Genomic DNA, 15,019 nt, shown 5'->3' with positions numbered 1-15,019 from the left:
GGGAGAAGCCCTATGTTTGCAGGGAGTGTGGGCGAGGCTTTGCCTGGAAGTCAGTTCTTATTGCATACCAGAGGACACACTCAGGGGAGAAGCCCTATGTCTGCAGGGAGTGTGGGCGAGGCTTTGCCTGGAAGTCAGTTCTTATTGCACACCAGAGGACACACTCAGGGGAGAAGCCCTATGTCTGCAGGGAGTGTGGGCGAGGCTTTATACAGAAGTCACATCTCATCACACACCAGAGGAGACACTCTGGGGAGAAGCCCTATGTTTGCAGGGAGTGTGGGCGAGCCTTTACACAGCAGTCACATCTCCTCAGACACCAGGGGACACATTCTGGGGAGAAGCCGTATGTTTGCAGGTGAAGTGAAGGAATCATTACCATTAAACCACATGTAAGTAGCCATGACAAGTCTATAGAACCTTACTCTCCCCAAGATTGTAATTAGTACAGAAGTAACTCATTAAACAAACCCTCCAGTTTCATTGCAAGAGATGAAATGGACAAACAGTTCCATGAGTGATAATGGGATATCAGCACCAATCTCTTTCATGGTTTTCGGATGTCTGGTTTGAAAGAGTTTTGTCTCCAAAGAAATATGTAGCCCACATTCCTCATTCCTCCATCGCTGAAAGCAGAGTTTGGAAAGAACCACAAAGAACTCACACTCTTGGCCACAGAAATTCAACTCCTATAAATGCCTAAGTCTGGAGTCAGTCTAATTTGGTTCCTGGCCAGAGGATTTGAGACAGACCAGGAAAGGGAATTTCCTGGACTCCTGGGAAGTGGGGCCTTTTCTCCTAATCAGCTCCCTCCTCTCCTTCCTTGGCTTCTCTTGGCTCTTTTCCTAGTTTCCTACAACCTCTGGAGCCTCAGAGGTGAACAGCAGGGAGAGATGAATGCTTGTGCATGGACGTGAGCTGCTCAGTCTGGGCACTTGGTCTTCCTCACTCTCCTTGCTGCCTATTCAGGGTCAGCATTTCCTGGTGCACAGCATACAGATTCCACATCAGTCCATAGTGGGTGTGAGTCTCAGCTCTTTCTTCTCCAGCTGTGTGACCTAAGGCAAGATTCTCAACTTCTCTCTGCCTGCTTCTTAGTCTGTACAGTGGAAATGGGAGCTTCAGCTTTTGGGTTTCACATTCAAACTGGAGTCAGCACAGACAGAACCTGGCAAGAGGGTTGCTGAAGATCCCAAGCCCTGCTGAACAGCCTTCAATGCCCATGTCCTCTCAGTCTTTAGTGCTGGACAAAGGAAGATAAGGACAGGGTAGGAGTCTGCAGGGGAATTCAGAATTTGAGCAGACACCACTGCTTTCCCCACATAGACTCAGCTGCCCTGAGAAGGAGGCCTAAGGTGGCGGATATGCCTCCCTCCACATTACCACCTTCTCGCTTAGCCTGTGCACCCTCAGAGCCTCTTCAACACAGGCAGGTGCTACTGAGAGTGACCTGTGAAACAAAACCCTAGTCCACCCCTTGCTGAGAACTGATAGGGAACAGCACCTGCCTGCACTGGTGTGTTAGGGTAGATGGTGAGCCAAGGCAGGGAGGACGAGGAAGACATGTCTCACCCACTGACTCAGCAGTCCTGAGCCTGGTCCAATTGCATTGCCAGATGTTCTGGCATCACAATGCTGAACACGTTGAAATTGTAGGTATTTCCACCATCCGGGATAGAAAGGCTTTGAAACTTCATCTCAAGGCCTAGAAGATGGAGCCCTGGCTGGTTGTAGCTCAGTGGATTGAGCACAGGCCTGCGAACCAGAGGATCGCGGTTCTATTCCCAGTGAGGGCACATGCCTGGGTTGCAGGCCAACTCCCAGCAGGAGACGCATGAAAGGCAGCCATACATTGATCTTTCCCTTCCCCTCTAAAGATACATAAATAATTAAAAAAGAAGATGGGAGGGGTTCTGTAACACTCAAGGAAAGGACCCATAAAACAAATTTGGCTAATTGCTTGCCTCTGGCCACTATCTGTTTTATGTGAGCGTCCCTAGTGCTTACAGAAAGAGCCCATAGGTAACTTTGGGTAACTGCCTCAACTTTAACTGTCTCCTGTCTCATGTATCTATTTTACAAGATGACCAACTTGGGTCTGAAGCAAGAAGGATTTGGGCTAACGACCCCCACACATACCTACATTTGAGTAGTCTCATACCCTGTGGAAGCAGGCCACTTTTACCTGTCAATCAATATATAACTTCTTGGCCCCATCCCACCAACTATATGAGTCCTCAGGACAAAGGACCTGGTGCTCTTGCCACCCAACTTCTTGTCTTTCACTCTCATCTCAGCAAGTCGTCCTCTTCCATGAGAAAGTGTCACTAATAAACCCTGTTGCACACTAATACACTTGCTGATCTGTCATCCTTTATTGTGTTGGCAAGAAGGACTGAGTTTCTCCCGGGACAGGTGCACCCAATCTGCATGTGGCATTCATGAAGCTCACAACACAGCAGCTTCTGTAATGCACTGTCCTTGTACCTGGGCCCCACAGGGCTTCATACATCAATGACACCCTCCCGTTTCCAGCCTGACCATATCCAGCGGGGACCAGTACCCGGCCCATGAAGTGTGTCCACTGGTGGCTCATTTGTTCCTGTGTTGAGCTGCAGTGTTGCCTAGGTTTGTGGTCCTCAGCCCCGTGACTCATTAGAACCCTCCGGGCCTCCCTGGGACCCATCGACTCACTGTCACAGGGTAAGGGCAGCCATCTCTGGCCTGGGCAGTGAGTGACTCAAATGGGGAGACAAGTGGAGCAGGCAGAGTCCATGACAAAATCCAGATGCTCTGAGGTCAGGAGAGGGGCTCTGACTCCAACCACAAATTCCCATCACAGTGCCATTGGGGATGGGCCCAGGCATCCTTCCTGTGACAGTCCAGCAGCCATGACACATGAGCCTCCCTGTTGTCAGTGCTTGTTCAGACAGCAGCCAGACCAGCCAAGTTCTCAGATCTCTGCTCAGGGTCTTGGCTGACCAGGAAGAACCATCAGTCCCAGGCTACTGAGCAGCAGGTTTTACCTGCATGGCTCAAATCTATGAGGCAGAAACGCCTTCAGCCACATGCCCAGAAATGACAGCAGGATGGTTCAAGAGCACGACTGGCCTGCGGCTCCGTCACACAGTCCAGGCCCAGAGATATGGCTGCCAGGCAGCCCGGCAGCAGCACCAGCACCAGGCACACAGCTTCACCTGTCTTTCTGCTCTGTCTTCCTGGGCCTGTGTTTTGTCCTCCTGGTAGCGAGGGGCTCCTGCACTTCCAGCATCACACTCGTCCAGTCCCAGAGACAGGGAGTGAGGGGAGCGGGAGCCAGTTTCTTTTTAACTGGGGGGCCACTACTGCTGGGCTTGTTACAGTTGGGAAGCCCTCCCCTCTCTAAAGGAAGCCACCATTTTTGTCCTTTGATCCCAAGACAGAGATGCCAGGACACACACAGAATGGCAGGGGTAGGTTTGTGCTTGTGTCCCAGTGACAGAAATGTGAAGGCACGTCTGGACACTACTCTCCCATCTAAATGGTCACGAGCAGTAAACCCAGCTCTGCCCCCAAGGTGATGCGTAGATGTTGGGATCTCACCTGGGGCTGCCGGGCACTCCAGCTGGACTCCACTGAAGATTGCACAGGCCTGACTCAGGACGGAGAAGTTTGCTCCCCTCGGAAACACAGTCGGAGGGGCTGTGACGGAGGGGGTCGGGGTGGGGGAGACTGGCAGCAGAGGACACTCCAGGTCTGGCTTCTGGCTCTAGTCCCAGCCCTGCAGGGCTGACAGCCAGACTCAGGGCCTGAGGGTCTTCAGTCTTGGCACAGCCTCTCACAGCCACTGTTGCCTCCTCCTCCTGCCAGGGGTTCACCTGGGATCAGGGCTGAGAGGTGTTCGGCCCTGCTGGCAGGATCGGAGCTCCCTGTCTGACTGGACTCTGGGTCTTGGGGTGGGATGAAGCTGACCATCAGCTAGGAGCCTGTGAGGAGCCACCCAGCCCCTGACCCCTGGCTCCCAGCCCTGCCCCTGCCAACAGCCCTGACGGTGGTTTGTCTCCGCCAAGCATCTCACTTGGGTGTCTTGGTATTTTGTGGGCTCTTTTTCTTTGAAAGTGCCATTTGTATAACTCTGAGGCAGGAGATAGTCAGGAAGGAGGAAACTCTGGAGGTGCCCAGGGCTGAGATAAGGGACATCCATACCGGACAGAGACCCTGTTCTGAGACTGGTTGTTCCTGCTTTATGGAAAAGCACTGAATCATGGTGACTCATGAATGCACCTGCGCAGAATATGCTACATGACCCCTGCTTCATTATAATAGCATTATAATAAATTAACATTGTGCAACCCCCTTCTCCAGTGGAAAGGATTTTCCAGTCAAGGAAAATTATGGGAGACCACATGTGCAGTAACTTTAAAGCAATAATACAACTACTTGTACATGCACAATAAAAGCCACCAAAACTACCCGGGAAGGATCTGCCCCATAACAACAGAATCCCTCTGGCCCCTGAGGTCAGTCTCTCCTCAGAGTCGGCCCACTCCCACGTTCTGTGGAGCGTAGTATCACAAATCTGCTCTCTCTGTCTGCTATAAACTCTCTGTGTTCAGTTCCATTTTTTGTCTGTGATCATCAAAAACCTGGTTATCCATGCCCACCTGTGACAACTCTAAATGCCCATGGTTATAGTTTTGGACTAGGAAGAGAAAAAATAAAATAACACAAATAAGAAAATTAACCATATTGTTCTATAAAGCAAGTTCCAACAAATTTCACTTCATTGAAATTATAGAAGGTATGTTACTTGGTCTCATTGCTAATCATCTAGAAATCAGAAACAGAGGGTAACTAGAGAGTCCTTTTATTTGTATGTTATAAAGTACACTTCTAACTAACCCCCCAAAATAAATCACAATTGTAATTAGAAATAACTTAAACTAAGTGACAATAAAAATACTGTATACGAAAGCCAGATCATTCATGTTCTACAAATGGTCAAGGTCAGTGGTTCTCAAGCACAAGTGATTTTGCCCCCAGGGGGATATTAGGTAAAGCAAGAACATGTTTTAGATTGTTATGAGGGCTGAGGTGAGTGAGGTTGTTACTGGCCAGCAGTGAATAGTGGTAATGGATGCTAATAAGCACCTACAATGCAGAAAAATCTCCCAGGAGAAAGAATTTCGTGGCCCAAATGGTCCACAGTACTGTTACTGGGAAGACCCAAGTTAGGGGAGTTAGGGGACTTCCCCTCCTCAGTTCTTGTCCTGCTCAAAAGAATGGATTCAGACTAGGGACAACAAGCACAGTGAAAGTGAGGCAGCGGGTTTATTTGTGAAATGTACTAGACAGGAACCTGCAACCTTGCACCCATCTAGTCTGAGCACCCCCCTCCTGGGGTTTCAGGGCTTTCATGCTTGCAGCAAGCCTGCAGGCTTCCTCTCAGCCCTTATGACCTTGGGATTAACATACGGTCTACCTTGGACAGGAATATGTATTATTGGGATCAGACAGGTAAAGAAGCAGGAGAAGCCGGTTAACTATTACAAACTGAGCATGTAGAAACAATTGCTAAAGAGTTAGAGTCCAAAGTACATAAAGTAATATTTTAGACCAAAAGATAGATAGCTAAGTTAGACACCACAAAGGCCTTTTAATAAATTTTCTATAACCGCCATCCAGTCTAGCATATCCTTTTGACCCATGCCAAATTCTAAGAACTTTAATAAACAATAAGACATTTAAAACTCTGTACATACAGCTATTTCTAATTGTCTGATTAATGGCTCTCCTAGTCAAAATAACCTTTGTTTAACATCACTGAATCTATGGAATTTCCTGTACTTTTTCTGGTTACCTCTGTATTGATTTTTTCTGCTTAACTGATCATGCTATGCACCTGTTCCTTTAATATTATGCAACAATCTCTATAAAAACAAAGCTTAATCAAACTCTATGAGTTTGGTCAGACCCACAGAGGCTGGCTGTCCTCTGGCATCCAGTCGGGTGTCTGGCTCTTCACTTGCCACCTGCACTGTCTATCCTTTGGGGACCCTGAGACCTGCCGAGGCTGGACCCCAGCAGTAATCATTTCATGTCTAAAACCATAAAGCAGGCTTCTGTAAAACAAATTATATTAAAACAAGCAAATTAAATGATGCAATGATGGTGCACATAAGACCTGAGATGCGTGAGGCTACTGCTGGCATATTATGGCTACTCTTCCACAGCAAGATCAGTTGAAGTAAATGAGTAAATGTGGTGTCCTCCTGACTGAAAAATTCTGGGCAGCAGGAGAAGCTATTCCCAGAGTAAGAGGACCACCCACGGAATTGAAGAAAATGATTGCAAATTATACTTTCAATCAGACTCTTTCTTCCACAACAAAGAACTTTATGACTCACCAATGAAGAGACACGTATATTATTTTAAACATTTTATTTATTTATTTTTAAGGAGAGGGAGAAAGAAACAGAGGGACAGAAACATGCATGTGTGGTTGCCTCTCACACACCCCCTACTGGGAACTTGGCCTGCAACCCAGGCATGTGCCCTGACTGGAGGTCAAACCAGAGACCCTTTGGTTTACAGGCCAGTGCTCAATCCACTGGACCACACCACCCAGGCAGACATCTATATTTTTAAAAAGCTTGAATAGTCCCTTCTAATGATTAACCACTTTTCCTGCTGAACTGCACTAAGGTGTCATTCCAAAAAAATAGCAACAAGATGGAAACAGAGACCAACACTTACAACTTACGTCCCACAAATGGCTTGGCTGAAAGGTTCCTTCACTTTTTACTGTGAGATGCGATGACAGGCACACTTTTCATTTTCCCTCAAACACAGTGACTGCACAAGGTCGTCACCGTTTTGTTCCACTGCCTTCTGCCACCTTTCAGGTAATTTCACTATTCCATGGTCCCACAACTTTGTCATCTTTTGGAGCAGAGAGCTCTTCCAGGTGGCTTCTGTAGTCTTCCATGGAATGGAAATTTCTCTCCAATAAGAGAAATTCAGACAGACCAAAGGAATTGGCCATGTGAAGGTGCAAGGTCTGTTGAGCACTGTGGGTGAATCAGGACTGCGCAGCCAGGCTGCAGCCTTTTTTCCTGGTCACCAAAGAGAAACTTGCATTCTCACCTTATCATGAAGCTTACATGTCTTCTGCTGACAAATTCCAGACTCTTTCTCTCAGGCGGTGCTTTCAGTTGGTCTGACAGGGAGCAGTGCTTGTTGCAGGTCACCTGCCGGCTTTCTACAAGGAACTCCTTCTGCAGGACCCCCTCCAGAACCACCACAAGGGCAACATCACCTCTCTCAGATGAAGACCACACTTTGGAGGGGCCTGGTGTTGGTTCCTTTGCTGACCCTCAGTCTCTCCCATTCCACATTATTCTAACACAGAAACCATTCATCATTCCTCACAATTTATTCTGGAAACAAAATGTTTTCCTTATGTTTCAGTAGAGAACCACGGGAGGATATGTGTTCAAGATAGGTCCCCTCCTTGTACCTCCCTAACTTCTGTGGAACCTAGACATCAGGGTGACTAACCTAACTGTGCAGGTGCAAATAATTTTCAATGCTTGGTTAGGATACTTTGAGTATGTTGCCTGTCTCCAGCGAGCCATACCATGGTCTGTCTTCAGTGAACATCTGCCCTGGATGGCTCTCTACTGCAACTGGTCTGTTGGACCCGTGGGGCAACTGCACACCAGAAATCTCCAGAATGAAACTTGAAAATATACTTGTGACATGTTCCATCACTCACAGCGATGTCTCCAAACACATCCAAAAAAATCTTTCTTTGCCTTACACTTGCACTTGTACCTTTCTTGAAATGACAAAGTCTAAGGGGCTGAAAACATTGCTTATGTTCTTCCATCTTCAGTGTGAAAATGACCACACACACACTCTCCAGTTGTGATGAGATTTCTTTAATGCAAGCTGGTATGACAGCTGTCACAATGGATTCTAACAAAATGGTTTAGAATGATGTAAAGGCAAGTATGTGAGACCAGAGCCAGGTGATGGGGTGGGGTATGGAGGTGGGAGAGGGTGGGGGGCTGAACTGACATTGTTACCAGCCCCATTTAAAGCAAGGTTCAACCAGCATCGCAGCCTCAAAATCCTGTACAAAATGTGTTTGCCCTCATAGCACTGAAGCAGCATTCACTGAGAATAGATGACCAGAAAGTTCTGGGGGGGGTTGTTTTTTTAAGAATTATTTATTTATTTATCTTTTTACAGGGGAAGGGAAGGAGAGAGGGAGAGAAACATCAATGAATGGTTACCTCTGATATGTCCCCCGCCGGGAATTGGCCTGTAACCCAGGCATGTGCCCTGACTGGGAATCGAACTGCGATCATCTGTCTCGCAGGCCCGCGCTCAATCCACTGAGCCACACCAGCCAGGGCAAAAGTTCTGTTGTTTGGGAATTCTGAAATACATTTCTACAGAATCGTTGAAATAAACTGCCATTGGAGTTACAAAATAACTGGACGTCAGTGATGGTAAAGAAGTTCCATTACAAAACTTGAGAAAGAAATCTTCACGCTTGAATGCACAGCTTAGAAACAGAAGCTGGAAGTACACATGTTTTGCACCCGTACCAGGAACCTAAACTAGTAGATAAAGTGCAGGGAAAGGGAAGAAACAAGCCCGCAGATATCTCTCAAAGGGTACCTACATACAACGATGGCACTGGTATTTTACTTTGCTTTTTTTAAACTCTTGTAGCAGCATTATATATAAATTTTACCTCCACCTTGTTGTAGGAAGCTGCAACAGACAAAGCAAATTACAAGCAACTTTCAAGCACACTTGGCACTTGTAGACACCTGCCTGTATTATGCTACAAAGCCACTTCCAAGAAACGTCCCATAAAACACTTATTCCACCCTGGCTGGTGTAGCTCAGTGGATTGAGCGTGAACCTGCGAACCACACGATCGCGGTTCGATTCCCAGTCAGGGCACATGCCTGGGTTGCAGGCCAGTTCCCAGCAGAGGCCTCATGAGAGGCAGCCATACATTAATATTTCTCTCCTTCCCTTCCCCTCTATAAATAAATAATAAATAAATAAATAAATTTTAAAAAGAAAACAACCACTTATTCCTCCCTTGGCATTACTCTGGAGACTAGTCACAAGGTAACTGTACAGTCCTGACATTTAGATGTTTTCGAATGCACTTGTAAATACCACTATCACCAAAAGTCATTGATATTTCACTGGAATCAACTACTTTTCCTGCTGACCTAAATTAACATGTTATTCCCCAAAATGGCCACGAGATGGCAGCAAAGACCGACACTTGGAACACACACTGTACTATAGGCTTCACTGAAAGGTTCCTTCACGTTTTCCAGTAAGATGTAATGACAGGCACATTTTTTCATTGTCCTCAACAATGTGAGTGGTCCGCAGTTTCATCATTTACTTCCATTGTCCTCTGCTATCATTCGGCCCACTTCAACATTGCATCTGCCCACAACATTGTTATCTTTCAGAGCACAGAACTCTTCCAGGTGCCTTTTGCAGTCTTCCACGGACTGGAAATCCAAGAGAATTTAGGAAAGGCTGCTGAAATACCTGGCAGTCTGAGGATACAACGTCTTATATGTACTGTGGACGTATCAGGACTGCCCCACCAGGCTGGAACTGTCTTCCCCTGGTCACCAAAGAGAAACGTGTTCTCTCGCCTTTTCCATACACGTCTTCTGCTGACAAATTCAGGACTCTTTCCCTGGGGCAGTGAGTTCTACTGGTCCAGTGGGGAGCAGCACTTTGGAAGCAACCACCTGATACACGGCAAGGAGCTCCTAGTACAGGACTTCTTAATGATCCCACCATGTCCACAGCATCACCTTCTTTGGGTGCAGACCACACTTCGGAGTGGTTGCTGGCCCTGATGAAGGGCACTCCCTTCGTGTTCCCACCATCTCTCCCGTTCCACATTAGTGTCAGATATCAACGACTCATCCCCCTGTCCACAATGACTTGGAAACATAACATTTTTCTCACATATGAGCAGACAATTTGATGTGGCAATGTGGTCAGGCAGGGATCCTTCCTCCTCCCCCCTTAACTTCTGTGAACCCAAACATCAAAACAATTAATGTAACCACACTGGTGGAAACAATTTTTGATGCTTGCTTAGGGGTTTTTGAGTATGTCGCCTGTCTCGCATGGCATAATGTGGTCTCTCCTTGATAAACATCTGGACTGGATGGTTATCGACTGTGACTGGTCAATCTGACGTGTGGGGAACCCTCACATGAGAAATCTCCAATAAGAAACTTCGCAAACCACTTCTGACACGTTCAAACCATCATATCACCTTCTCCTACATGGCACAACTCTGGTATTCCATTGAACTGGCATTTAACCCTCTTGATATGCCACAATGTAATATACTGAAAATATTACTTCTATTCATCCATCTTCAATATGAAAATGGCCATACACCCAACACTTCTGATGAGTTTTTTTAATGCATGCTGATAGGACATCTTTCATGATATAGTGTAACCAAAGGGTTTCAAATACAGTTAAAGACAAATACGTGAACCAGACTCCACATGGTGGGAGAGTGAAGGTGGGGGTGGTGAGGGACCGAACTGACTTTTTGGCCAACCTGGTGTTAAAGCAGGCTTCAACCAGCATTGCAGCATTGAAATCATACACAGTGTGTTTTTTGCTCTCATAGCACTTAAGCTAGAACTCACTGAAAGTGAGTGACCAGAAAGTTCTGTTATTTGGTGTTCATGAAACAGACACATAAATAATCTCCAAAGTGAACCACCCTTTGAGATACAACATAACTTTAACTGAAATATGCTTAACACACTACATGCCGAAACTTAAAAAAGAAATTTTCACCCAGAAATACACATGTTAGAAACATAAACTGGAAATGCACCAGGTTTTGTACCCATATAAGGAAACTAAAATAGTAAAAGACACCCAGACCAAAAAGAAAGAAAGAAAGAAAGAAAAAGAGCCCCAAGGCATGTCCCTAAAGCCACATGCACAAAACGGTGACACTTTCATTTTCTTTATGTATTTTATTTATTGTTTCACACCATGGTAGAGAATACTGAATAAACTTTACTTTTATCACTGTTTAAGGAAGCTGAAAGGGACAAATCAAACTACAAAAGATTTTCAAACACGCCTGCAACTCATCGAAGCCTGACTCTATTATGCTACAAAGTCAGTTCCAAGAAACGTCACATAAAATGCACTCATCGCTCCCTTTACCCTTAACCTGCAAACCAATCACAAGGTAATTGGACAGTGCTGATATTTAGACATTTTCTAATGGCTTTGTAAATACCACTGCCATCAAAAACCATTGATATTCCACTGGAATCAATCACTTTTCCTGCTCACCTGAACTGAGGTGTCATTCTCAGAAATGACCACCAGATGGAAGCAGAGACCGACAGCCAGAAACACACTGTTACTATTGCCTTCCCACAAAGGTTCCTTTGCTTTTTAGGGGTACAATGAACCTAAAACAATAAGGTCAATGTAGGCAAAGCTGAGGAAATGAGCCCACCAACATGTCTGTAGGGGCACACACATAACCTGAGAGTGCTTGTGTTTTACTTTACTTTCTTTTAACTCTTGGCAGAGATTTTCTAATAAATTTTTCCTCTGCATTGTTTAAGAAAGCCACAATCAAGCAAAGGACAATTTTCAAGCACACCTGATTGTAGAAACCTGACTCTATCACAGTACACAACCAGATCCAAGAAATGTCACATAAAACATGCTAATTGCTCTCCTCCTGGCTGTTAATCTGGAAACCAGTGACAAGGTAGATGGACAGCCCTGACATTTAGACATTTTTTTTGCTACTTTATTTATTTTATTTTATTTTTTTAGGCATTTTTAAAAATTTATTTATTTAACTTTTGTTCAAGTACAGTTTTCTTTCTTGTATTCCCAGCCCTAGACATTTTCAAATGCACTTGTAAAATCCCCTGCCATCAAGCCCTGGCTGGTGTGGCTCAGTGGACTGAGCACGGGCCGGCAAACCAGAAGGTCACTGGTTCTGTCCCCAGTCAGGACACAGGCCTGGGCTGTGAGCCAGGTCCCCAGGTGGTGGCATGTGATAGGCAACTGATCAATGTTTCTCTCTCATACATTGATGTGTCTCTCCCTCTCTTTCTCCTTCCCCTCCTCTCTCTATAAAAAGTAAAAAATAAATAAAATCTATAAAAAGACACTTAATTTTTTTTTTTTTTAAAAAAACCTATCATCAAAAGTCATTCCACTGGAATCAACCACTTTTACTGCTGACCTGTACTGAGGCATCATTTCCCAAAATGGCCAGGAGATGGCAGCAGAGGCCGACACTTGAAACACATCAAACCCGGAAGAAAGGTTAGTTCACTTTTTACCATCAGGTGCCATGACAGGCACGCTTTTCATTCTCCCCCAGCAATGTGACTGGACAACATAGTCACCACTTTGTTCCACTGCCCTCTGCAGTTTTTCAGGCAACTTCACCATTCCATCAATCCCACAACATTGTTCTCTTTTGGAGCAGAGAACTCTTCCAGGTGCCTTCTGCAGTCTTCCAGGGAATGGAAATTTCTCTCCATAAAGACAAATTTGGAAAGACTGAACTCAATGCCCTTGCACCTTCTGTGTGTTCTGCTGACAAATCGGAACGCATTCCAATAGGTGTCTTTCAGTTGCTCTGATGGGAGTAACCTGCTGGGTTTCTGCAAGGAGCTCCCACTACTGAACACCCCCAGGAATCCACCACCTATGCAAGATAACCTCCTTTGGATGAAGACCACCCTTTGGAGGGGCTGCTGGTGGTAGTTCCTTTCTTTCCCTCAACTCTCCCATTCCACATTATTCTACCGTATCAACAGTTCATCCCCCCTCAAAATTTGTCTTCAAAGCAGAGTGTTTTCCTTAGGTTTCAGTGGAGAACCACTTCTGGAAATGCACTCAAAAGGGGCCCCCCCAGTACCCCACTTAACTGCTTGGAACCCAACAGGAATGCAATTAACATCACTGTGCTGGTGCAAATAATTATTGATATTCTATTTCAATCCTTTGAGTATGTAGCCTGTCTCCTGCATGCCATAATGTGGTCTGTCCTCAACAAACATCTCCCCACCATGGCTCTCCACTGCACCTGGTCTACTGACTCATGCACCAACTGCATGCAAGAAATCTCCAGCATGAAAGTTCACAACCACTTCTGACACATTCCATCACTCACAGCAATGTCTCCACATACACCACAAACCTTTTGTTGCCTTGCAGTTGCGCTTGTACCTTTCTTGAAGTGACAAAGCCAAAGGGGCCAAAGATGTTGCTTATGGTCATGCATCTTCAGTGGGAAAAGGACCGCACACACATTCGCCACTTGTGATGAGGTTTTTTAACTTTCAAAAACTTTAAGACACAAGGAGTAAGGTAAGAGGGTCAACAAGCTCTTGCTAGCAGTATTACTGTCTGAAGCTGTGCCAAAACTCTCTTCCTAAACCCTGGCAACTACATCTCTCAGGAATAAATGAGATGACAATTCTCAGTAATTTCCCAGTCTTCCTTTTCCTAACAGCCAGTTTAAAGTCAACATGCCAGATGCAAATTGTTCACTCTCTTCATTACCACCTCTGAAACTGCATACAAGTTCTATATCAATAAGCTAAATTAGTACATTGCTGCATATTCCATTGAGATAGTCATTCAGTTTTGAGAATAAGTTACTTCACTTAAATTATTAAATCTTAAGTTAATGGTTACAAACATGTACTCCCCAAATCCACCTCCTTAAATATCTGATTCTTTGCTTACGTGGTAGATGAACAATCCTTCCTCTAACCTCAAGAATCTTTGGGCTGGTCTGATAATCCAACAGGTATGACACAGATTACCAAATGAAAACAACGAAATTTGAGAAGTGCATAGGCATGGGAACCTCACTCACAAGAAAGAGTCAGGAACCCCACATGCAGAAAAGCCTCAGGGATAGAATGGAAACGTGCACACACAAAATGCACTGAGGCCATGATGGTGTGAGGTGCCATGGGGTTTCAAAGTGACCTTGCAAAAGGATAGGAGCAGATGCTGTGAAAAAGGTGCTATTCCCACGATGTCCACAAGGTGGCGACAAAAAGAGAATTTCCCGCTGGCCTCAACTCAGATGCTATTCCAAAGATGCACACTAGATGGCGGTGTGCAAGCACAGTGTGAAAAAGGGCCTCACCCCCAGAGACCAGGGGTCCTGCCAAGTCAACCATGGGTCTTCTGACTGCTGGGAGAAGTAATATTACCTAAGAGAAGATCAAGCCTCGTGGGATGAGCTCTGAGTCCTCACCGTAGAGCATAAGAGGTCATGTCAGGTCACCTCTGGGTCTTACAGACAAGGGGAGGGTCCCCACCTGAGACCTGTGGGTCCAAGGGTCCTATGACCTCAGGCCTGGGCCACTTGAGTGTGGAGAGGACCACATGAGAGACAGGAATGTCCTGTTACTGCACACCTGTGTCCTGTGAGGGTTGAGAAAGGTCCCTCTCTGTGAAATGTAAACCTCTCAGCCTGGTGACTGTGGGGAGGGGTCTGACTTGACAGAGCACAGGGTCCTGTCACTTCAGCTGTGGGTCCTGGGAGCCTGGACCCACACAGCCCCCCTCCGAGAGTGCAGGGCTCTGCCACACCGGCCCTGTGATCACGAGGTGCACAGAGGCTCTGGGTCCATGACTGTGGGGAACATCCCTGCCTGTGAGTGTGATGGGTCCGGTCCCATCGCCTGTGCGCTGTGGGTAGAGCAACACGGGCTTTGCAGAGAAAGCTGTGAGTCCTGTCACTTCAGCCCTGGGTCCAGGAATTGCAGGAAGAAGCCCCTCCATGGGAAGGAAGCTGTGGTTTCAAGTCAGCACTGGGTGTTGTGAGCAAGAGGAGAGGCCCCACCCAAAAGGACACCTGGTCTTCTAACATCAGCCAGGGTCCCAGACAGTGTGGGGGGGTTCAACGTGGGGTAGTCTGGGGTGCTGTCTCATCACC

General features: G+C 46.2%; 1 long non-coding RNA gene across 1 annotated transcript in view; it reads right to left on the bottom strand.

Moving 5' to 3' along the window:
• Positions 1–15,019, bottom strand: part of LOC118974895 (uncharacterized) — a 121,089-nt gene that overhangs the window by 53,150 nt on the left and 52,920 nt on the right. The gene's annotated exons all lie outside the window — the stretch shown is intronic.

This window comes from Sturnira hondurensis, unplaced genomic scaffold (assembly GCF_014824575.4).
Source record: "Sturnira hondurensis isolate 20B ecotype Veracruz unplaced genomic scaffold, ASM1482457v3 Scaffold0019958, whole genome shotgun sequence".
NCBI lineage: Eukaryota > Metazoa > Chordata > Mammalia > Chiroptera > Phyllostomidae > Sturnira > Sturnira hondurensis.
The sequence above is the reverse complement of the archived record's forward strand: the minus strand, read 5'-3'. Positions and strand labels throughout refer to the sequence as shown.